Source organism: Leopardus geoffroyi, chromosome A2 (assembly GCF_018350155.1).
Source record: "Leopardus geoffroyi isolate Oge1 chromosome A2, O.geoffroyi_Oge1_pat1.0, whole genome shotgun sequence".
In the NCBI taxonomy this organism is placed as follows: Eukaryota; Metazoa; Chordata; class Mammalia; order Carnivora; family Felidae; genus Leopardus; species Leopardus geoffroyi.
Window position 1 is genome coordinate 19,657,194 of NC_059331.1, and position 24,616 is coordinate 19,681,809.

The window sequence follows — 24,616 nt, forward strand, 5'->3', positions numbered from 1 at the left end:
GGACAGAGAGAGACAGAGCATGAACGGGGGAGGGGCAGAGAGAGAGGGAGACACAGAATCGGAAACAGGCTCCAGGCTCTGAGCCATCAGCTCAGAGCCTGACGCAGGGCTCGAACTCACGGACCGCGAGATCGTGACCTGGCTGAAGTCGGACGCTCAACTGACTGCGCCACCCAGGCGCCCCAACATTGACTCTTCTTTTTACGAATGATTTTTCTCTGTAGTATGGGATGCTGTTTGATAGCATTTTACCCACAGTAGAACTTCTTCCAGAATTGTAGTCAGTGTCTTAAATCCTGCTGCTGCTTTATCAATGAAGTTGATGTGATATTCTAAATCCTTTGTTGTCATTTCACCAGTCTTCACAGCATTGTCACTAGGAGAGGATTCCATCTCAAGAAACTAGTTTGTTTATCCATAAGAAGCAATTCCAATGTTAAAGTTTTATCATGAGGGGTGCCTAGGTGGCTCAGTCGGTTGAGTATCAGACTTTGGCTTAGGTCATGATTTCATGGTTCGTGGGTTCAAGCCCTGCGTTGGGCTCTGTGCTGACAGCTCGGAGCCTAAAACCTGCTTTGGATTTTGTGTCTCCCTCTCTCTCTCTGCCCCTCCCCCACTCATGCTCTGTCTCTCTCTCAAAAATAAATAAACGTTAAAAAAAGTTTTATCATGATATTGCAGCAATTCGATCACAGGTTCAGACTCTACTACTAATTTTGGCTCTCTTGCTATTTCCATCACATCTTGTGGTTACTTTCTCCACGGAAGTCTTGAATCCTTCAAGGTCATCAATGATGGTTAGAATCAGCTGCTTTCAAATTCCTGTTCATATGGATATTTTGACCTCTTCCTGTGAATCACAAAAGTTCTTAATGACATCTAGAATTATGAATTCTTACCAGAAGGTTTTCAATTTACTTTGTCCAGATAAAGGAACCACTATCTATGGAAGCTGTAACCTTACAAAATTCTTTTTTTTTTTGCCTCAAAAAGTGACGTTTATTCAAAGAAAAAAAAGAAAAAAATGACAAGATGTCCATCCCTTGGTTCCCTTCCCTCCCCTCTCCTGCTCCTCTTAAGCCCCCCATGGACTGAACCCTCAGTAGGGCTAGGTAGCAGGACAGTTCCTTAGATAAGTTCAGGAACATTGAGGGGCATCTTCTCAATGGAGGTGTTATGGAGGGTTTCCCTATATTGAAGAATCCTCTTGTCTTTTTCTGTCACTATGTCGATAGCCACACCATTATGGCCAAATTGTCCACCAGGACTGATTCTGTCAATATAATTTTCCCTGTTGGTGGGAAGGTCATACTTGATGACTAAAGAAACCTGTGGCACATGAATGCCTCTGGCCAGCAAATCAGTAGTAATCAGTACTCTGCTAGAGCCAGAGTGAACGCCTTCATGATAACATCTCATTTAACATCTCATTCCATATCTCTGTGCATAGCAGACATGGTGGGGTCTTTGGTGTACATCTTTTCAATGAGTCAATAAACCTTTCTTAGGGTGTTGATGAGTATGACTGCCTGCATGATGGTCAGGGTTTCATACAAGTCACACTATGTGTCCAGCTTCCACTCCTCTCCTTCCACATTGAAGTAGAACCAGTGGATACCCTTCAGGGTCAACTCCTCCTTTTTGAACAGAATCTGAATGGGGTCCCTCATGAACTTCTTGGTCACCTCAAGCATGTTGGAAGGCATTGTAGCTGACAGCAAAACCACCAGGGTGTTGCTGTTGAGCTTTTGGAATATGTCATAGATCTGGTCCTTGAATCTGTGGCTTAACATTTCATCAGCTGGATGGAACTAGAGGGTATTATACTAAGTGAAATTAGTCAAAGAGAAATACCACATGACTTCACTCATATGAGGACTTAGACACAGAACAGATAAACATTAGGGAAGAGAAGCAAAAATAATATAAAAACAGGGAGGGGGACAAGACATAAGAGACTCTTGAATATGGAGAACAAACAGAGGGTTACTAGAGGAGTTGTGGGAGGGGGGATGGGCTAAATGGGTAAGGGGTATTAAGGAATCTACTCCTGAAATCATTGTTGCACTATATGCTAACTAACTTGGATGTAAATTAAAAAATAAAAGAAAAAAAAAACATTTCATCAACTTGTCCAGTACAAACTACTTGATGTATTTGGGAGACAGGTGTTTCTGGTTAAGCATATCAAACACATGACCTGGGGTACCCATGATGTTATGGGGATCTTCCATCTGCAGCTTCTGCACTTCAGAATGTACATTGGTCCCCCCAATGCAGGCATGGCAGGGGGCACCCATGTAATATCCTAATACCATGACTACCTTCTGTATCTGCTGAGCTAACTCTCTAGCGGGTGCCAGGACCGAAGCCTGTGTAGTCTTTAGATTCAATTCCATCTTGTTGCAGAATCAGTGTGGCAAAAGTGGCTGTTTTCCTAGTCCCCAGATTGGGCTTGAGCAGTCATATCATAACCCTGATACAAGGAAGAATGCCTTGTTGCTGGATGGCAGAAGGCTTCTCAAAAACATAGGCATAGATGCCACAGAGAAGGGACTCACAGAGGTTCATGTCATTACAGCTGTCAACTTATTTCAGTTACTCTTGATGATACCTTCAGGTGCTACCCATCAGGCCATTGTCTCTGGATCAGGAATCCTGACCTCAGAGCATGATCCTTAGAAACTAGACAAAATATATTTCTTAAATAAAAATACTGACAGTTGAAATTATTCCATGAGCCATGGGATAAAATGGATGGTTAGCAGGCATGAAAACAATATTAATCTTGCAGGATATCTCCATCAGAGGTTTTGGGTGATCAGCTGCATTGTCAATGAGAATAATATTTTGAAAGGAGAATCTTTTTCCTGAGTGGTAGGTATTAACAGTGGCCTTCAAATATTAGTAAACCATGTTGTAAACAGATGTGCTGTCTTTTAGGCTTTACAATTCCACTTATAGAGCACAGGAAGAGTAGATTTAGCATAATTCTTAAGGGCCCTAGAATTTTCAGAATGGTAAGTGAGCATTGGCTTTCACCTTAAAGTCATCAGCTGCATTAGCCCCTAACAGGAGAGTAGCCTATCCTTTGAAACTTTTAAGCCAGGCATTGACTTCTCTCTAGCTTTCTAATGAAAGTCCTAGATAGCATCTTCTTCCAATATAAGGCTGTTTTGTCTACATAGAAAATCTGTTGTTTAGTGTAGCCACCTTCATTAATTATCTTAGCTAGATCTTCTGGATAACTTGCTGCAGCTTTATGTCAGTACTTGCTGCTTCATCTTGTACTTTTATATTAGGGAGATGGATGTCTTCTTTCCTTAAACCTCATAAACTAATGTCTGCTAGCTTCAAACTTTTCTTCTGCAGTGCCCTCATCCCTCCCAGTCCTTTGTAGAATTGGATTAATTTGGGGGCTTAAAGGAATGTTGTGGCTGGTTTGATCTTTTATCCAGCATATGTCATCCATATCAGCAATAAGACTGTTTTGCTTTCTTATAATTTGTGGGTTCACTGGAGTAGCACTTTCAATTTCCTTCCAAAACATTTCCTTTGCATTCACAACTTGGCTAAGTGTTTGGTGCCAGAGGCCTAGCTTTTGGCCTATTGGCTTTCAACATGCCTTCTTCACTAAGCTTAATTATTTCTAGCTTTTGATTTAAAGTGAGAGACGTGACTTTTTCTTTCAGTTGAATACTTAGAGGCCATTGTAGGGCTATTAATTGGCCTAATTTCAATATTTTTGTGTTTTGGAATAGGGAGGTCTGAGGAGAGGGAGAGAGACAGGGGAATGGCTGGTTGGTAGAACAGTCAGAACACACACAATATTTACTGGAGGAGTTAAGATGGCAGAGGATAGGGAGACCCTGAGCTTGCCTTGTCCCTTGAACACAACTAGATAAATGTCAAATTACTTTTTTAAATGTTTATTTATTTTTGAGAGAGAGAGAGAGAGTGTGAGTGGGAGAGGGGCAGAGAGAGAGAGGGAGACACAGAATCTGAAACAGGCTCCAGGCTCTGAGCTGTCAGCACAGAGCCTGACATGGGACTTGAACCCATGAACTGTGAGATTATGACCTGAGCTGAAGTCAGATGCTTAACTGACAGAGCCACCCAGGTGCCCCAATATCAAATTATTCTGAACACCCAAGAAATCGATCTGAGGACTGAGAGAACAAAACTGCACATCTGTAAGTAGGAAAACAACCCCCTCGTGGAGGTAGGAGCTTTGGAGAGTTGATTTGGTGGGCACTGTGGAGGGGAGGGAGCCCTGATCACGGGAAGAGTGAGTGAGTGAGAGACAAAGAATGAAAACAGAGTGACATCATGGCAGGGGATTTCACAAGAAAACTCTTCCCCCAAACCATTGATGACTGGGAAAAGAAGAGGAGCTAAGCACTGTAAGCTTTTATAAGTGGCAGAGCACAAAGTGTGAAGTTGGAGGTCTGTGCCATTGCCAGGGTCTCTCCTGGCAGACTTGGTGGTGCTCCAGTGGAGAAGGAGGGCAGAAACCCAGGAGTAAGTAGCATGGTCTGAGGATCCCCTGGGTTGCATGGGGAGAAACAGTTCCCCTTCTTGGTGTAGATTTGGGAGAGGTGGCATGGCTTCTCTGCGTACAAAAGACCCTGCAGATGCCATTGAGCTGCTCCATTCACCAGCAAAGAAACAGGGCCTCCTGCTGAGGGCCTTGGTGCTGGCTTTCTGCTGCACTTTACCATAAACTCTAAGCTGCTGTGCACTTGCGTGATCATTTTCTGGGGCAAACCAGCAATCGGCTACAATGCAACAAGACTCTCCCTTAGAAGATCAGCGCAGGTCTGTGTCATAGGGTCTCTGAAATTTGGAGTTTCGAAACCCAGCTACACCTGAGCTAAAACATGGGATGCTGTGCCACCTGGCAGACAGACGACTTGGACACACACTGGGTGAAGGCAGGGATCTGACAGAAGCTGGGGACACAGGAGGGTTGATTGTTTTGCTCTTCTGTGAGGGCTTCCTGCGTAGTGGCAGGCGGGAGCTCCTGTCTTAAGATGAGAGAGCGGGGAAACTCCCATTTTCTCTCCCATTCATGAGCCCTGACCCATGTCAATGAGTAAAACAGTGCCAGCAAGTAGAGGCTGGAGCCACTTACATCAAGCCCTGCCCCCCTGCATCCTGCAGGTGCATCTCCACTAGGACAAGACCTCCTGAGAATCAGTGCAGCAGGCCCCATTCCCAGAAGACAAGTGCAAACCGCTGGCTTGTGCCAAGTCTACTGATCATTGAGTGCTGCAAAGGTTTGGCTGTAGGGGAAACAGGATCTAGTGTCCCTTGGCTTTTTTTTTTAATGTTTATTCTTAAGAGAGACAGAGCATGAGCGGGGGAGGGTCAGAGAGAGACAAACACACACACAGAGTCTGAAGCAGGATCTAGGCTCCAAGCTGTCAGCACAGAGCCCCACGGGGGCTTGAACTCATGGACTGCAAGATCATGACCTGAGCTGAAGTCAGACGCTCAACCAGCTGAGCCACCCAGGCGCTCCTGGGTTTTTTTCTTTTTAATGGGATACAGGAAAAGCATTTTTTTATTTTTAATGTATTTATTATTATTTTATTTATTTGATCTAGCTTCTTTTCATAAGCAGACTCAAATACACCTAGGATCTAATTTTGCTTTTAACAAGCAGACCAAAACACACAAAAGAACTAGCTTAACTTTTAATTTCATTTGTTTGGTAGTTTTTGGTTCTCTTAATATGGCCATTACTCTCAGGAGCAGGAATAAAACAGGCTTTACTAACAAAAAAACAGTAACCTTGATAATTTGACAAGATGGAGGAATTCACCTCAAAAGAAGGAATGGGAAAAAGTAACGGCTAGGGATTTAGTCAATGCAGAGGTAAGTAAGATGCTTGAACTAGAATTTAAAACAGTTAAAAGGATACTAAGTGGACTTGAGGAAAGCATAGAAGACACTAGAGAATCCCTTATTGCAGAGATAAAAGAAATAAAAACTGGTCAGGCTGAAATTAAAAATACTATAACCAAAATGCAAACTAGAATGGATGCCATGACAATGAGGATGAATGAAGCAGAGAATGAGTCAGTGATATAGAAGATAGAATTATAGAAAATAATGAAGCTGAAAAGAAGAGGGAAGCAAAGGTATTGGGTCATGAATGTAGACTTAGGGAACTCAGCGACTCCTTAAAGTGTAGTAACATTCATATCATAGGAGTCCCAGAAGATGAAGAGACAGAAAAAGGGACAGAAGGTTTATTTGAGCAAATTATAGCTGAAAACTTCCCCAGTCTGGGAAAGGACACAGATATCAAATTCCAAGAAGCACAGAGAACTACCATTAAATATAATAAGAGCCAGCCATTACCAAGACCTATCATAGTCAAATTCACAAAATACATAGACAAGGAAGGAATTCTGAAAGTAGCAAGGGAAAGGAAAGCCCTTCACCTGTAAGGGAAAACAGATAAGGTTCTCAGTATATCTGTTCCAGAAATTTGGCAGGCCAGAAGGGAGTGGCAGGATATATTCAACATGCTGAATGGGAAACATATGTATTCAAGACTACTTTATCTAGCAAGACTGTCATTCAGAATAGAAGGAGAGATAAAGAGTTTACCAGACAAACAAAAACTAAAAGAGTTCATCATGACCACTAAACCAGCATTGTAAGAAATATATATATATTAAAAATTTTTTTTTAATGTTTATTTATTCTTGACAGAGAGGCAGAGCATGAGTGGGGGAGGGGCAGGGAGAGAGCGAGACACAGAATCCAAAGCAGGCTCCAGGCTCTGAGCTGTCAGCACAGAGCCTGATGCAGGGCTTGAACTCACAGACTGCAAGATCATGACCTGAGCCGAAGTCGGATGCTCAACTGACCGAGCCACTGAGGCGCCCCAGAAATATATATATATTTTAAATGTTCATTTATTTCCTTTGAGAGAGGGGCAGGGCAGAGAGAGAGGGGGTGACAGAGAATCCCAAGCAGCCTCTGTGCTGCCAGAACAGAGCCTGTTGGGCCCAAACCCCCAAACTGTGAGATCATGACCTGAGCTGAAACCAAAAGTCGGACACTTAACTGACTGAGCCACCCAGATACCCCTATTAAAGGGACTCTTTGGCGGGGGGGGAAGACCAAAAGCAACAAAGACTAAAAAGGAACAGAACATCACCAGAAATACCAACTTTACAGGTAATACAATGGCACTAAATTCATATCTGTGAGTAATTACTCTGAATGTATATGGACTAAATGGCTCCAATCAAAAGACGTAAGATCTCAGAGTGTATGAAAGAGAAAAACCACAAGTTACATGTATATGCTGCCTACAAGAGACTAATTTTGGATCTAAGTCACCTGCAGATTGAAAGTGAGAGGGTGGATGGGGCGCCTGCTCAGTCGGTTGAGTGTCCCGATTTTGGCTCAGGTCATGATCTCACAGTTTGTGGGTTCAAGCCCCACAACGGGCTCTGTGCTGATAGCTCAGAGCCTGGAGCCTGCTTCGGATTCTGTGTCTCCTTCTCTGTCTGCCCCTACCCCACTTGTGCTTTATCTCACTCTCAAAAAAAATGTAATAAAAAAAATTAAAAAAATTAAAAAAAAAGTAAGGTGGTGGAGAACCATCTATCATGCTAATGGACATCAGAAGAAAGTCGGAGTAGCCATACTTAGACAAACTAGATTTTCAACCTAAGGTTGTAACAAGAGATTAAGAGGGCATTGTATCATAATTAAGGAGTTTTTCTATCAAGAAGATCTAACAGTTGTAAATATATGCCCCCCAACTTGAAGAAGCCAGATATATAAATCAGTTAATCACAGATGTAAAGAAACTCATTGATAATAATACCATAATAGTAGGGGACTTTAACACCCCACTTAGAGCAATGGACAGATCATCTAAGCAGAAAATCAACAAGAAAACAATGGTTTTGAATGACACACTGGACTGAATGGACTTAACAGATATATTCAGAACATTTCATCCTAAAGCAGCCAAATACACATTCTTTTCGAGTGTACACAGAACATTCTCTAGAATATATCATATACTGGGTCGCAGATCAGCCCTCAACAGGAACAAAAAGATGGAGATTATACCATGTATATTTTCAGACCATGACGGTATGAAACTTGAAGTCAACCACAAGAAAAAATTTGGAAAGACCACAAATAACATGGAGGTTAAAGAACATCCTACTAAAGAATGAATGAGTTAACAAGGAAATTAAAGAAAATATAAAAAGTACATGGAAGCAAATGAAAATGAAAACATGGCAGTCCGAAACCTTTGGGATGCAGCAAAGGCAGTCCTAAGAGGGAAGTATATTGCAATACAGGCCTACCTCAAGAAACAATAAAAGTCTCAAATGCATAAAATAACCTATACCTAAAGGAGCTAGATAAGGAATGGCGGCGAATAAGGCCTTAAGCCAGCAGAGGAAGGGAAATAATAAAGATTAGAGCAGAAATAATGTAGAAACAAAAAAATCAGTAGAACAGATAAATGAAACTAAGAGCTGGTTCTTCAAAAGAATTAATACAATTGATAAACCCCTAGCTGGACTTATCAAAAAGAGAAAGGACCCAAATAAGTAAAATTATGAATGAAAGAGGAGAGATCACAACCAGCACCACAGAAATACAAACAATTATAAGAGAATATTATGAAAGATTATATGTGAACAAACTGGCTGATCTGGAAGAAGTGGACAAATTCCTAGAAATCTACAAACTAACAAAACTGAAACAGGAAGAAATAGAATATTTGAGCAGACCCATAATTAGCAAAGAAATTGAATCAGTAATCAAAAATCTCTTGACAGGGGCACCTGGGTGTCTGATTCAGCTAAGTATCTGCTTCTTGACTTCAGCTCTGGTCAAGATCTCAGGGTTCGTAAGATCAAGCCCTGCACTGAGTTCCATGTTGACAGCACAGAGCCTGCTTCAGATTCCCTCTCTCCCTCTCTGTCTCTGACCCTCCCCCTGCTCGCTCTCTCCATCTCTCTCTTAAATAAATAAACACTAAAAAAAAAAAAAATCTAAGAAACAAATGTCAAGGGCCAGATTGCTTCCCAGGGGAATTCTACCCGACATTTAAATAAGAGTTAATACCTATTCTTCCCAAATTGTCCTAAAAAATAGAAATGGAAGGAAAACTTCCAAACTCATTCTACAAGGTCATCATTACCTTGGTTCCAAAACCAGACATACCTCACTAAAAAGGAGAATTACAGGCCAGTATGCCTGATGAACATGGATGTAAAAATTCTCAACAAGATACCAGCAAATTGAATCCAACAGTACATTGGAAGAGTTATTCACCACGATCAAGTAGGATTTATTCCTAGGCTGCAGGGGTGGTTCATTATCTGCGTATCTATCAATGTGATATACACATTAATAAAAGAAAGGATAACCATATGATTTTGTCATTAGATGCAGAAAAGACATTTGACAAAACACATCATCTGTTCTTGCTAAAAACCTCACATACCTCAACATCATGAAGGCCATATATGAAAAACCCACAGCTAATACCATCCTCAGTGGGGAAAAACTGAGAGCTTTTCCTCTGCAGTTAGGAACAAGACCCGGATGTCCACTCTTACCATTACTATTTAACATAGTACTAGAAGTCTTAGCCTCAGCAATCAGACAACAAAAAGGAATAAAATGCATCCAAATAAGCAAAGAAGACAAACTTTCACTATTTGCAGATGACATGTATGTAGAAAACCTGAAAGACTCTACCAAAAAATTGCTAGAATAGATGAATTCAGCAAAGTCACAGAATATAAAGTCAATGTACAGAAATCGATTGCATTCCTATACACCAATAATGAAGCAGCAGAAAAAAGAATTAAGGAATTGGTCCCATTGCAATTGTACCAAAAACAATTAGATACCTAGGAATAAACCTAACCAAAGAGGTAAAAGGTCTGTATTCTGAAAACTATAGAACACTTATGAAAGAAATTGAAGAGGGCACAAAGAAATGCATTCCATGCTTATAGATTGGAAGAACAAACGTTAAAATGTCTTTCTACCCAAAACAATCTACACATTTAATGCAACCCCCATCAACATACCAACAGCATATTTCACAGAGCAAGAACAAACAATCTAAAATGTGTATTAAACCACAAAAGACCCTGAATAGCCAAAGCAATCCTGAAAAAGAAAGACAAAACTGGAGGCATCATGATTCCAGATTTCAAGCTATACTTTATAGCTGTAATCATCAAGACAGTATGGTACTGGCACCAAAACAGGCACATAGGATTAATGGAACAGAATAGAATACCCAGAAATGGACCCACAACCATATGGTCAACTAATCTTTGACAAAGCAGGAAAGAATATCCAATGGAAAAAAGACAGACTTTTCAACAAATGGTGCTGGGAACATTGGACAGCGACATGGCAGAAGAATGAAACTGGACCACTTTCTTACAGCCTACACAAAAATAAATTCAAAATGGATAAAAGACTTAAAGGTGAGACAGGAAGCCATCAAAATCCTAGAGGAGAACAGAGTCAGCAACCTCTTTGACCTGGCTGGAGCAACTTCTTACTAGACACATTGCCAGAGGCAAGGGAAACAAAAGCAAACGTGAACTGTTGGGACTTAATCAGGAAAAAATTTGGGGGTGCCTGGGTGGCTCAGTTAGTTGAGCCTCTGACTTCAGTTCAGGTCATGATATCACAGTTTGTGAGTTCAAGCCCTTCATCAGGCTCACTGCTGTCAGCACAGAGCCCACTTCAGATCCTCTGCCCCCCCCTCCCTGCCCCTGTCCCTCCTCCACTTGTGCTCTCTTTCTCAAAAATAAATAAAAAAAAGATAAAAAGCTTCTGCCCAGTGAAAGAAACAATCAGCAAAACTAAAGGGCAGCCTAGAGAATGGGAGAAGATATTTGCAAATGATATATCTGATAAAGGATTAGTATCCAAAATTTATAAAGAACTTATTAAACTCAACACCTAAAAAACAAATAGTTCTGTTAAGAAATGGGCAGAAGGCATGAATAGACACTTTTCCAAAGAAGACATCCAAATGGCTAACAGACACATGAAAAGATGGTCAACATCACTCATCATTAGGGAAATACAAATGCAAACCTTGATGAGATACCACCTCACACTTGTCAAAATGGCTAAAATGACCAACACAAGAAACAACAGGTGTTGGTGAGGATGTGTAGAAAAGAGGAACACTCTTGCATTGTTGGTGGGAATGTAACCTGGTACAGCCACTCTGGAGAACAGTATGGAGCTTCCTCAGAAAGTTAAAAATAGGACTGTCCTATGCCCTAGCAATTGCATTACTAGGTATTTACTCAAAGGGTTAAAAAATACAGATTCATAGGGGTACATGGACCGTAATGTTTATAGGAGCATTATCAACAAAAGCCAAACTGTGGAAAGAGCCCAAGTGTCTATTGACTGATGAATGGATGAAGATGTGGTGTATCAATACAATGGAATATTACTCAGCCATCAGAAAGAATGAAATCTTTTCCATGTCACCATTTGTGACAACATGGATGCAGCTGGAGTGTATTATGCTGATCAAAATAAGTCAGAGAAAGACAAATACCGTATGATTTCAGTCATATGTGGAATTTAAGAAACAAAACAAATGAACACATGGGAGGGGGCAAAAAGAGAGAGGGAGCAAACTATAAGAGACTCTTAACAATAGAGAGCAAACTAAGGGTTTATGGTGGGAGATGGGTGTGAGGTAGGCTAGATGGGTGATGGGTATTAAGGAGCACTTGTTATGATACTCACTGGGTGTTGTATGTAAGTAATGAATCTCTGAATTCTCCTCCTGAAACTCATATTTCACTGTATGTTAACTAAGTAGAACTTAAATAAAAATTAAAAAAAAAGAATACGTACATTTGTTGATGAAGTTTACCTGTCTTATATGGTCATGGTTCATTGCACCCAATATAGTTACAATAGTAATATTAAAGATCACTGGCCACAGATCAACATAACAAATAAAATAATGATGAAAAAGTTTAAAATATTGCAAGAATTACCAAGATGTGACAAAGAGACATGAACTGAGCTAATACTGTTGGCAAAATGACAGTAATAGACTTGCTCAAGGCAGGGTTGTAACAGACCTTCAGTTTGTAAAAAATGCAAAATCTGTGACGCACAATAAAGCAAAAGTGCAATAAAATGAGGTATGCCTGTAGCAAACTTGAATATTGGAATTAAAGAAAGAAAACCCTTAAACTTGTAGCTGACCGTGATTATGTACGCTGTAAAGAATCTAAAAAGAAATTACTGGAATTAATTATGTAGTTGGCAAGGTCTCAGAACAAAGCCAATGTATGTAAAATCAGTTGCTTATTTTTGTTTTTCTAATGAGCAGTTTGTGCAATGAAAGAACATGCTTTACAATAACATCAGAAACATTGAATACCTAGGGATAAATACAACGAAATTTGTTGGATATGTAGGAGCTCTAATTTGAAAATAACAAAACATTGTTGAGAAATTAAAGATCTAGATAAGTTGAGAGATAACATGTTCATTGGTTGGAGGACTTATTATTATTATCCCAGTCAATATCCTACCAGACTTTATTCTGCAGAATTTGAGAAGCTAAAATTTATATAGCCACAACAGTTTTTAAAAAGAGTAGTATTGGAGAGTGTATGCAGTCTGATTTCCATACTTCTTTTGAAGGTACAGTGAGCAAGGTAGTATGGTTATTGGTGCAAAGATAGACATTTAGATTAGTGGAACAGAACAGAGTCCATATATACATAACTGACTTATGTACATATTGATTTATTTATGTGTTACATGGACTCATGGATGTGGGGATTTTTGACAAAGAGACTATATAATTGAGTGAATAATGAATGAACAATCTTTTAATCAAATGGTGCTAGAAGACCTTGATACTCATATGGAAAAATGAATCTTGACCTCCGCTCCACACCATGTACAAAAACTAATTTGGAATGGTTCATAGACTGAAAAATCCTCTTTTTTTGCATTTATGAATCTATTTTAGAAGTCTTTTCTTTTGATATAAAGCATGTAGTTGGGTCTTGCTATGCGTGTCAAACTGAAAATGTCTTTTAATGGATGAATAAAGCCCATTGACATTTATAAATATGACTTAATTTTTGTGTTGACCCTGCCACATTTTAAAAAATAATTGATATATGAATTATACTTGTTATATTTTTTATAGTGTGATGTTCTCTACATCTTTCTGTGCCTTTGTTTTAATCTTTTAGGTATTTAGCAACACTTCTGTTTTTATCCAAGTAATACTTTTTTTCAAATGCCCTTAATGTCCTGTTTTAGGGTTTTTTTTTTTTTTTTTTTTTTTTTTTTTTTTTACTATTTTTACTGTTTAGTTTGCCATTTTCCTGTGTTATCCTTTGACTCTTACCTTTATACAATAAACAGTAAGCTAATTTCACTTTTCTTCTTCCTTCTCTTCCTTCCTTTAATATTTAGTTGCATTATTTGTATGTTGTTGAAACATACAAAATTTATATATTATTTTAATCCTCACTTCTGCCTCTTTTATTAGATCTATAATTAAATATATCAAATTCACAGTAATTTCCCTTGTGGTTCTTTCTCCAGTCATCTCTTGTTTGGATGAGTCTCATTCTTTAGTAGTTTGTTCAAGAAAGGGAAATGGCTGTAGAATTTCTGGATTATTTAATGCCCAACACCTAAAAAAATGTCTTGGTACTTGAAGGACAGCTTGGTTTGATAGACAATTCTTTTTAAAAAAATTGTTTTTAAACATTTATTTATTATTGAGAGACAGAGACAGAGTATGAGCATGGGAGAGGTAGAGAGATGGGGAGACACAGAATATGAAGCAGGCTCCAGGCTCCAAGCTGTCAGCACAGAGCTAGACACAGGGCTCGAACTCACACACTGCGAGATCATGACCTGAGCCGAAGTTGGACGCTTAACCGACTGAGCCACCCAGGCGCCCCAGTTTGATAGGCAGTTCTTGATTCATACATGCCTTCCTATGGTTTCTTGAAAATGCTGCTTTATTGTTACCTTGTTTTTGAGATTTCTGATGTCAGTGTAGTTTTCTTGTTTTCCTGATTTTTTTTGATGCCTTCAGGGATTTTTTTTCTTTAAAGTCTATTAGCTTTTCTAGGGCATGTCTCAAAGTTTTTCATTATGGGTCGATTTCCCAAGTGCCTGATGGATGATTTCAATATGTAGGTTCAGGTTTTCTTTTGTTTTAAGAAACCTTTTTCAAATTACAGTTTTAATTATTAGGCACATTCCAGTGTTTTGCTTTTGGCTTTTAGGAATTCCATTTAAACTTTAAGTTTAAAATATTCACTTGTCTTCCATTTCAACTACTTTCACTTTCACTTATTTATCTCATTCATATTCTCATTTCCTTTTTTTTCTTCAGTATACAGTATGAAGTTTTCATTCAAATCTGATCTTCATTTCTGATATGATTTTGACTTTTTCTTCTATTTTCACTGGGTTTTTTTTTTGAATCAACTTGTTTCTTTCCTTATTGTTTTCTGGTCCATTTTTAAAGAACGTTTTGTTTTATTTATTTCTGACAGAGAGATGGGGGGAGCAGAGAGAGGGAGAGAGGATCCCAAGCAGGCTCTGCTGTCAGAGTGAAGCCTGATGTGGGGCTCAAACTCACAAACCATGAGATCATGACCTGAGCTGAAACCAAGAGTTGGATGCTTAACTGACTGAGCCACCCAGGCACCTCCATTTCTGGTCTATTTTTGTTTTTATTTTTCAAACTTATAATTCAAGGTTTTTTTTTTAATCCTCATATACTTAGATGCTACAAGTGTGTAGTTGTGAGTCACAGTTTTCTTCTGCTCCATAGTTAATTTTTTGGTGGGTTGGTGAGGGGGGAACTTAGGACTTTTATTAGTTGAAGTGTTTTCAGCTTTGCTTTTCTTTTTCCTCATAGTAATTTCATATAGATGAGGAATGTTTCTTCATCATTTCATGAGCACAACTGGTTTTTGGCATGGTTTATAAGATTCCTGGTTCAGAAGTGATGTTTTCTGTTGTAGCAAAGTATAATCTCTTTACTGGTTCTCTTTTGAATGAGTGTTGGTGGTGAAGGTTATATGTCTTTTGACTTTTCTTTCTTTTTTTTTTTTTAATTTCTTTTTTCAGGATCCTAAATTTCCCTCTTTTTTGTCCCTTCATTTTACCATTTAAGAAGATTGCCTTTCCCGGCACCTGGGTGGCTTAGTTAGGCGTCTGACTTTTGCTCAAGTCATGATCTTACGGGTTTCTGGGTTCAAGGGCTCTGAGCAGACAGCTCAGAGCCTTGAACCTGCTTTGGATTCTGTGTCTCCTTCTCTCTCTGCTCCTCCTCTGGTCGTGCTCTGTCTCTCTCTCAAAAATAAATAAGATATTAAAAAAAAAGATTGATTCTCCATTATCCCCTGAATAAATCCCTTCCTAAGACAGTTTTTTTAGTTCCATAGCCACTTTTAAGCACTTTCTCTAAGTTTACACTGATCTACTAGAGTTCTTTTTTCAGTAGTTTTCCCCTTGGAATGGATTTTCTCTTTTTGGGGCTGATTTTTGTTCAATCTTATTTCATCCATTTTCCTCTTTTTTTCATTGTGGTACACCCCAACCACCCATTTGATCTCTACAAAGGGTTGGACTGAGAATTCTGAAAACATTTCTGCTGGAAATTGGTATTTATTCTACTTACAGGTAATTTGAAGTTTTTAGTGTTTTGTATCTTTTAGTTGTGTTGACAATGTGGAATTTTTGTGATTTTACTTCTTTTCCTTTGTGGTCTGTAGAGTTTGGGAGGATTTGTTGTGATTTGGATTTATGTAACTGCCATTACCCCAGTAGTCAAAGATGGAAGCTAATGACAGTCTTGAAGGTTTTATAAATCTCAAAATCGTGTAAGCAGCAGTAATTATTATGTAGTTGCTAGTGTTATGTAGCAAATTTTTAATAATTATAAAAGCATCCAGGTTGCAGTGGTATTCAGTTGGTTATCCTTCTGCATTGTTTTCATTTGAAGACTTACTGCCCTGACCACATGCTGTTCATTTCACAGTATGCCTTATAACTCTCCTTTGTAATGGGATCCTATTCTTGTCTTTCCCAAATGATATCATAAAGTATTTTCAAATCATGTATCTAATAAGAGGGTAATATCTAAAATATGTAGAGCACTCATACAGGTCAATAAAAAAAATCTGATTTAAAAATGGGCAGGGGCGCCTGGGTGGCACAGTCGGTTAAGCGTCCGACTTCAGCCAGGTCACGATCTCGCGGTCCGTGAGTTCGAGCCCCGCGTCAGGCTCTGGGCTGTTGGCTCAGAGCCTGGAGCCTGTTTCCGATTCTGTGTCTCCCTCTCTCTCTGCCCCTCCCACGTTCATGCTCTGTCTCTCTCTATCCCAAAAATAAATAAACGTTGAAAAAAAAACAAAAAACAAAAAAACTTAAAAATGGGCAGAGGAGCTGAATGGACATTTTCCAAAGAAGATCTACAAATGACCAAGAGGTACATGAAAAGATACTCAAAATCACTAATTATCAGAGAAATGAAAATCAAAACTACAGTGAAGTATCACCTCACATCTGTTAGAATGGTCATCCTCAGGGGCCCTTGGCTGGTACAGTCAGTAGAGCGTGTGACTCTTGATCTTGTGGTTGTGAGTTCAGGCCCCATGTTGGGTAGAGATTACTTAAAAATAAAATCCTTAAAAAATAATAAAATCTTAAACAGAAGGAATGGTTATCATCAAAAAGGCAAGAGATGTGTTGATGAGGATGTGGGGAAAAGGGAACTCTGGTGCACTGTTAGTGGGAGTGTAAATTGGTGCATTTACTATGGATAATAGTATGGAGGTTCTTCCAAAAATTGAAAATAGAATTACCATATGATCCAGCAATTCCACTTATAGGTATATACATAAAGGAAATGAAATTACTATCAGGAAGAGATAACTTCATCTCCAAGTTCATTACAGCATTATTTACAATAGTCAAGAAATGGATACATCCTAAGGGTCCATTGACAAATGAATGGATAAAAAAAAGTGGTGTACCTTGGAATGTTATTCAGCCGTAAAAAGAAGGAAATCTTGCCATTTGTAACACAGATGGACCTTGAGAGCATTATGCTAAGTGAAATAAATCAGGCAGATAAAGAAAAATATGATATCTAAAACCTCAAATTCATAGGAATAGAACACATTGGAGGTTGCTAGAGACAGGGGATGGAGAATGGGGAAAATGGGTGAAGATGGTCAAAAGGTACAAACTTCTTTTTTTTTTCTTTTTATTAAAAAAATTTTTTTTTCAACGTTTATTTATTTTTGGGATAGAGAGAGACAGAGCATGAACGGGGGAGGGGCAGAGAGAGAGGGAGACACAGAATCGGAAACAGGCTCCAGGCTCTGAGCCATCAGCCCAGAGCCCGACGCGGGGCTCGAACTCACGGACCACGAGATCGTGACCTGGCCGAAGTCGGACGCTTAACTGACTGCGCCACCCAGGCGCCCCCAAACTTCTTTTTATAAGAAAAATAAGTTCTGGGGATGTAATGGACCATATGGTGACTATAGTTAACAATACTGTGTTTTACATTCGAAAGTTGCTAAGAGTAAGTCTTAAAAGTTCTCACCATGAGAAAAAAAACATTGTAACTGTGTGAGGTGATGAATATTAATTGAACTTATTGTGGTAATCATTTTGAAATATATATTAAATCATTAAGTTGTACACCTTAAATTAGTACAGTTATAGTTGTATCTCAGTAAAACTAGAAAAAAGAGATTAGAAAAGCTAAAATGCAGTTCTGTGAAATATTGACATAAGCAAGGCAGAAAAGGAGAAACAGAAGAACAAAAACCAGGGGCAATAAATAGAAAAATAACTAAATAACAATCACAAACCCAGTTATATAAAATATCATGTTAAGTGTTAGTGCACTAAATATTCCAGTTAAAAGGAGGGCATAATTTAAAAAAAAACAAGACCCAACTATATATATGAAACTACCTATAAATGAAATTCATTTTATTTATTTATTTATTTATTTATTTATTTATTTATTTATAAATATATTTATTTATTTTGAGAGAGAGAGTGTGCACACCTGAGGGAGGGGCAGAGAGAAAAGGAGAAAGAGAATCTCAAGCAGATTCCACACTGTCAGCACAGAGCCCAACATGGGGCTTAATCTCATGAATTGTGAGATTGTGACTTGATCCAAAATCAAGAGTGGGATGCTTACTGACTGAACCACCCAGGCACTCCAAAACTCACTTTAAGTGTAAATATATGAGTGGTCTGAAAGCAAATGAATGGCAAAAGGTACATCATGGTAGCAGGAGGTATAAGGAGATGGAGTGGGTATATTAATACCATAGAAATGATTTAAGGTTAACAGAAATAATGAGGAACATTTCATAATAATTAAGAGTCAATCCATCAGTTTCTCCTTTCAGTTACAGTTGACATAAAACTAAAAATCAGTAAATCAGTAAAAGCAAAGATCTGAACATTACCAACTTACCTTGACATTGATATATATAGGATACTACACTCAACAACACAAATGCAGATTCAAATGCACAGATTCAAATTATGTTTACTAGGATATATCCTATTTTGGGTTTTAAAACAATATGTAATGAATTCAGAAAGATTGAAATCACAGAGTATGTTCTCTGAAAACAGAATTAAGTTAGACATCAGTAACAGCTGTGAAACTCTCAAAAATTTGGAAATTAAAACATTTCTCAATAATACTGTGATCCAGGATGAAATCATGGGGTGCCTGGGTTGCTTAGTTGGCTAAAGGTCCGACTCTTGATTTTGGCTTAGGTCATGATATCACAGTTTGTGGGATTGAGCCCCTCACTGGCAGCACGGAGCCTGCTTGGGATTCTCTCTCTGCCCGTCCCCGCACTCCCCTCCCTCCCCCCCCCCCCCCCCGTCAGACTGTCTCTCTCTCTTTCTCAAAAATAAATAAACATTAAAAAAGGATGAAATCCCAAGTGAAATATGGGAATATTTGGAACTGAATAATGACTAATACAACATATAAAAATTTGTGGGTTGCAGCCAAAGCCATACTTAGTGGGTAACATGTAGCTTTAAATGCTTATATCAGGGGCGCCTGGGTGGCGCAGTCGGTTAAGCGTACGACTTCAGCCAGGTCACGATCTCGCGGTCCGTGAGTTCGAGCCCCGCGTCGGGCTCTGGGCTGATGGCTCAGAGCCTGGAGCCTGTTTCTGATTCTGTGTCTCCCTCTCTCTCTGCCCCTCCCCCGTTCATGCTCTGTCTCTGTCCCAAAAATAAATAAACGTTGAAAAAAAAAATTAAAAAAAAAAATAAATGCTTATATCAGCAAATGAGAGATCTAAAATCAATGATGTACAAAATAAAAATCAGTGATCTGAGTTCCCATCTTAGGTAATTAGAAAAAGGAAAAGCATATTAAGTCCAATTTAAGTAAAAGTAAAGAAGGATAGCATAAATCAGTAAAATGAAAATAGAAAAACAATACAAGAAATCAATGGAAATGAAAGCTTGTATATTGAAAAGAGAAAGTCACTAAGCTTACAGACTGATAGAAAAAAGAGTGGAGACACCAATTACCAATATGAAGAAGAAAAGAGTGTACCACTACAGATCCTACAGATATTAAAAGGATAATAAGGGAATATTATACATTTTATGCTTATGAATTTTGCACCTAAGGTGAAGTGGAAGATTCTTTGAAATATACAAATAACAAAAGTTATTCAAAGAGTAATAGGAAACTATAATAGCCATATATCCACTAAAGAAATAGAATTTGTAATTAAAAACTGTTCCACAAAAAAACTCCAGGCCCAGATGGCTTTACTGACAAATTATATAAAACATTTTAGGTAGAAATGATACCAATCCTAAACAAATTGTTTCAGAAAAGAGAGGAGAGAACAGTTCCCAATTTATTATTGGAACTGATATTAACTAATACCAAAATCAGACAAACATATTACAAGACAACTACAGACCAAAATTCATCATAAACTTTGGCACACAAATCTTTTTTAAAAATATTTATTTATTTACATCCAAGTTAATTAGCATGTAGTGCAACAATGATTTCAGGAGTAGATTCCAGTGATTCATCCCCTATGTATAACACCCAGTGCTCATCCCAACAAGTGTCTTCCTTAATGTCCCTTAACCCATTTAGCCCATCTCTCCTCCCACGGGATATCCCCTCCAGGGACCCTCTGTTTGTTCTCCTTATTTAAGAGTCTCTTATGTTTTGTCTCCCTGTTTTTATGGCACAAAAATCTTTAATACAGTTTTAGTAAATTAAGTACAAAGGTATATAAAAATGATAATACATCATGAACAATTAGGGTTTATCAAGAGAATGTGAAGGTTGGTTTAATACTAGAAAATCATTCAGTTTAATTTGCTGTCTTAATAGGATAAATAAGAAAAATCATATAATTTTCATAAATGCAAAAAATTATTTGACAAAATTAAACATTCATGACAAGAACTGTCAGTAAACTGAGAATAAAAATGGCTTTGCAGCTTCATTAAGGGGCATTTACAAAAATTCTATAGCTAACGTAACTCTGTTGTGACTAGTTCAGTGCTTTTCACTAAGATCATGATCTGTAAAAGTCTAAAGCTGACGTCATAAATAATGATGAAACCATACATTTTTTTCCTCTTAAGATTAGAAACAAGGCAAGGCTGTCCATTCTCGCTTTTTCTATTCAGTATTGTATGGTGGTACTAGTTATTGCAATACAACAGTAAAACACACACATACACACACACATTGTAAATATTGGAAAGGAAAAGCTAAAACTCTTTTACTTTTTACTTTTTATTATTTTTTTAAAAGTATTTATTTTGAGAGAGAGAGAGAGACCTGCGAGTGTGAGCTGGGGAGGGGCAGAGAGAGAGGAGAGAGAATCCCATGCAGGCTCTGTGCTGTGAGTGTGGGAGCCCGATGTGTGGCTTGATCTCACAAACCCTGAAATCATGACCTGAGCTGAAATCAAGAGTTGGACACTTAACCAACTGAGCCACCCAAGCACTCCTAAAACTCTTTTATTTATTTTTTATTTTTATTTTTCTAAAATTCTTTTAAATGCACACATGATTGTGTATGTAGAATTCCCTAAGGAATCTAGGGAAAAAAGCTGTTAGAACTAATAATTGAATTTAGTAAGGTCACAGGCTGTAAAGTCAGTATACAAAGCCAATAATATTTTTATGTTAGCAGTGGGCAATTATAAATGGAATTATAAAACAACTTCTTTTGCTAAAGAGACTGTCTTTTTTCCGTTGGATACTTTTCCCTGCTTTGTCAAAGATTAGTTGGCCATACATTTGTGGGTCCAATTCTGGGTTCTCTATTCTATTCCATTGGTCTGTCTGTTTTTGTGCCAGTACCATACTGTCTTGACATATTGGATAAAGGGCTAGTATACAAAATCTATAAAGAACTCACCAAACTCCACACCTGAAAAACAAATAATCCAGTGAAGAAATGGGCAGAAGACATGAATAGACATTTTTCCAAAGAAGACATCCAGATGGCCAACAGACACATGAAATGAGGCTCAATGTCACTCATCATCAGGGAAATACAAATCAAAGCCACAGAGAGATACCACCTTACACCGATCGGAGTGGCTAAAGTGAACAAACAGATCAGGAAACTATAGATACTGGAGAGGATGTGGAGAAATGGGAACCTTCTTGCACTGCTGGTGGGAATGCAAACTGGTGCAGCTGCTCTGGAAAACAGTGTGGAGGTTCCTCAAAAAATTAAAAATAGAATTACCCCATGACCCAGCAATAGCACTGCTAGGAATTTACCCAAGGGATACAGGAGTGCTGATGCATAGGGGCACTTGGACCCCAATGTTTATAGCAGCACTTTCAACAATAGCCAAATTATGGAAAGAGCCTAAATGTCCATCAACTGACGAATGGATAAAGAAGATATGGTTTATATATACAATGGAATACTACTTGGCAATGAGAAAGAATGAAATCCTGCCATTTGCAGCAACGTGGATAGAACTGGAAGGTATTATGCTTAGTGAAATAAGTCATACAGAGAAAGACAGATACCATATGTTTTCACTCACATGTGAATCTTGAGAAACGTAACACAAGACTGTGGGGGAGGGGAAGGGGAAAAAAAGTTACAGAGAGGGAGGGAGGCAAACCATAAGAGACTCTTAAGGACTAAGAACAAACAGGGTAGATGAGGAGTGGGGGAGGGGAAAGTGGGTGATGGGCAGGAAGGAGGGCACCTGTTGGGATGAGCACTGGGTGTTGTATGGAAACCAATTTGACAATAAATTATATTTAAAAAAAACACTTCTTTTATGATAGCATTAAAAAATACTAGGAAAAACAGAGTGCCTGGGTGGCTCAGTCAGTTAAGCGTCCGACTTCGGCTCAGGTCATGATCTCATAGCTCATGAGTGCAAACCCCGTGTAATCACCCCTGTGATGATGGCTCGGAGCCTGGAGCCTGCTTCAGATTCTGTGTCTCCCTCTCTCTCTCTTCCCCTCCCCCACTCACACTCTGTCTCCCTCTCTCTCTCTCAAAAATAAGTAAACATTAAAAAAAATAAAAAAAATACTTAGGAACAAAATAGGGAATGATTTGCAAGACCTGCAAACTGAAAACTGCAAAATATTGCAAAGTGATATTAAAGGAAACTTTAACATATGCAGAGACAAATTATGTTTATTGGAAGTTTCAGTGTTGTTAAGATGGCAGTTCTTTTCAAACTGACGTATGGATTCATTACAAAGTCAAAGCTTAGGAGACTTTTTCTTGAATAAGTTGAGAAGCTGATTTTAAAATTTATATGGAAAGACACCATACACTAGTAAAAACAATCTTGAAAAGGAAGAATAATACTATATGATACACAATATCTGATTTTTTTCCTTTTTCTTTTTTTCTTTATTTTTTTTTAAAGTAGTCTCCACGCTGACCGTAGAGTCCATCACGGGGCTCAAACTCACAACCCTCAGATCAAGACCCAAGCTGAAATTGAGTTGTACACTCAACCAACTGAACCAACCAGGCACCCCTTACAATACCTGATCTTAAGACTGGGTGATGGGCATTGAGGAGGGCATTTGTTGGGAGGAGCACTGGGTGTTGTATGTAAGTGATGAATCATGGGAAGCTACCCCCAAAACCAAGAGCACACTGTATACACTGTGTTAGCTAACTTGACAATAAGTTATATATTTATATACTTACTTACATCAAGCTACTGTAATTAAGACAATGTAGTATTGTAGAACTATTGACATAGAGATTAATGAAATTAGATAGAATCCAGAAGTAGACCCATACTTATATGTTCAATTGATTTTGACAAATGAGCTAAGTCAATTCAGTGGGGGAATGGATAGTCTTTTGAAGAAAGGGTATAGGAACAGTCGGATTTCTGTATGAAAAGTAACCTCAACCTTTTTCTTAAGGCCAAATTAACTTGAGATGTGTCACAAACTTAAGAGTCAAAACTATTAAATTTCTAGAGGAAAATGAAGAAGAATATCTTTGTGACTTTACGTTAGAGATTTCCTAAATAGGACACAAAAGGCATAAAGTATGAAAGGAAAAATTTTGATGACTTGCACTGAATCAAAATTAAAAATTTTGCTTTGCAAAGGACACAGTGAAGAAAGCAAAAAGGCAACCGCAGTCCTGGAGAAATTATTTGCAGAACATTTGTATGGCAGATGATTTGTAATCTCAAAACCCAGTAATAACAACAAAAGAATGGGCAAAAGGTTTGAACAGTCTTTACAAAAGAAAACATAACCAGTGGTTAATGAACTGAGCCATTGGTTCAGATGTGTCCACATCTGCATCACCCAGTGGTCATTTTGGCATTGGGTGAATAGACAAAGTGTGGTGTGTCTATAGAATAAAGTACTACTTAACAATTAAAAGGAATGAACTGTTGATACATGCAACAATTTGAGTGAGTTTCAGGGGGGTTATGCTGAATGAAATAAGTCCATCAAAATGGTTACATAGTGTATGACTTTATTTTTATGGCATTCTCCAAAAGACAAAACTATAATGGATAGAAGACAGATCAGCAGTTGCCCTGAGTAGAGATGAGGGAAGGTGTGACTTGAAAGAGATAGTATAAGGGAGTTTCTTTTGGGGTAAATGGAACTGTTCTGAATATGGTTTGTGGTTATAGTAGCACAAATCTATGGATGTGCTGATTCCTAGAACTATATACCAAAAGAAAAAGTTTCACCTTATAATTTTAAAAATAAAAAGTTAAGTCTAAGATTCATCAGTATTTTGTGTAGCTCTAGTATATTGTACTTCATTAATCCATTCTTCTGTCAGTTCATATTTTTTTCCCTTCTCTTTTGTTATTAGGGGCAGTGCTGCTATGAACCTTCTTGTGTTACCTCCTGGCATACATGTATTTTTTTTTTAGGGTATGTGATTAGGAAAGGAATTGCTGAATTGTGGCATATGCAAGTTCCAATCTGAGAAGATAATGCCAAATTGTTTTCCAAAGTGCTCTCAGTTTAC

The 24,616-nt window shown here is 38.3% G+C and overlaps 1 protein-coding gene and 1 pseudogene across 13 annotated transcripts in view; one reads left to right on the forward strand and one right to left on the reverse strand.

Moving 5' to 3' along the window:
- DOCK3 (dedicator of cytokinesis 3) overlaps nucleotides 1-24,616 on the forward strand; it is a 585,953-nt gene that overhangs the window by 46,170 nt on the left and 515,167 nt on the right. The window lies entirely within an intron of this gene.
- Nucleotides 725-2,673, reverse strand: LOC123605675 (annotated as a pseudogene).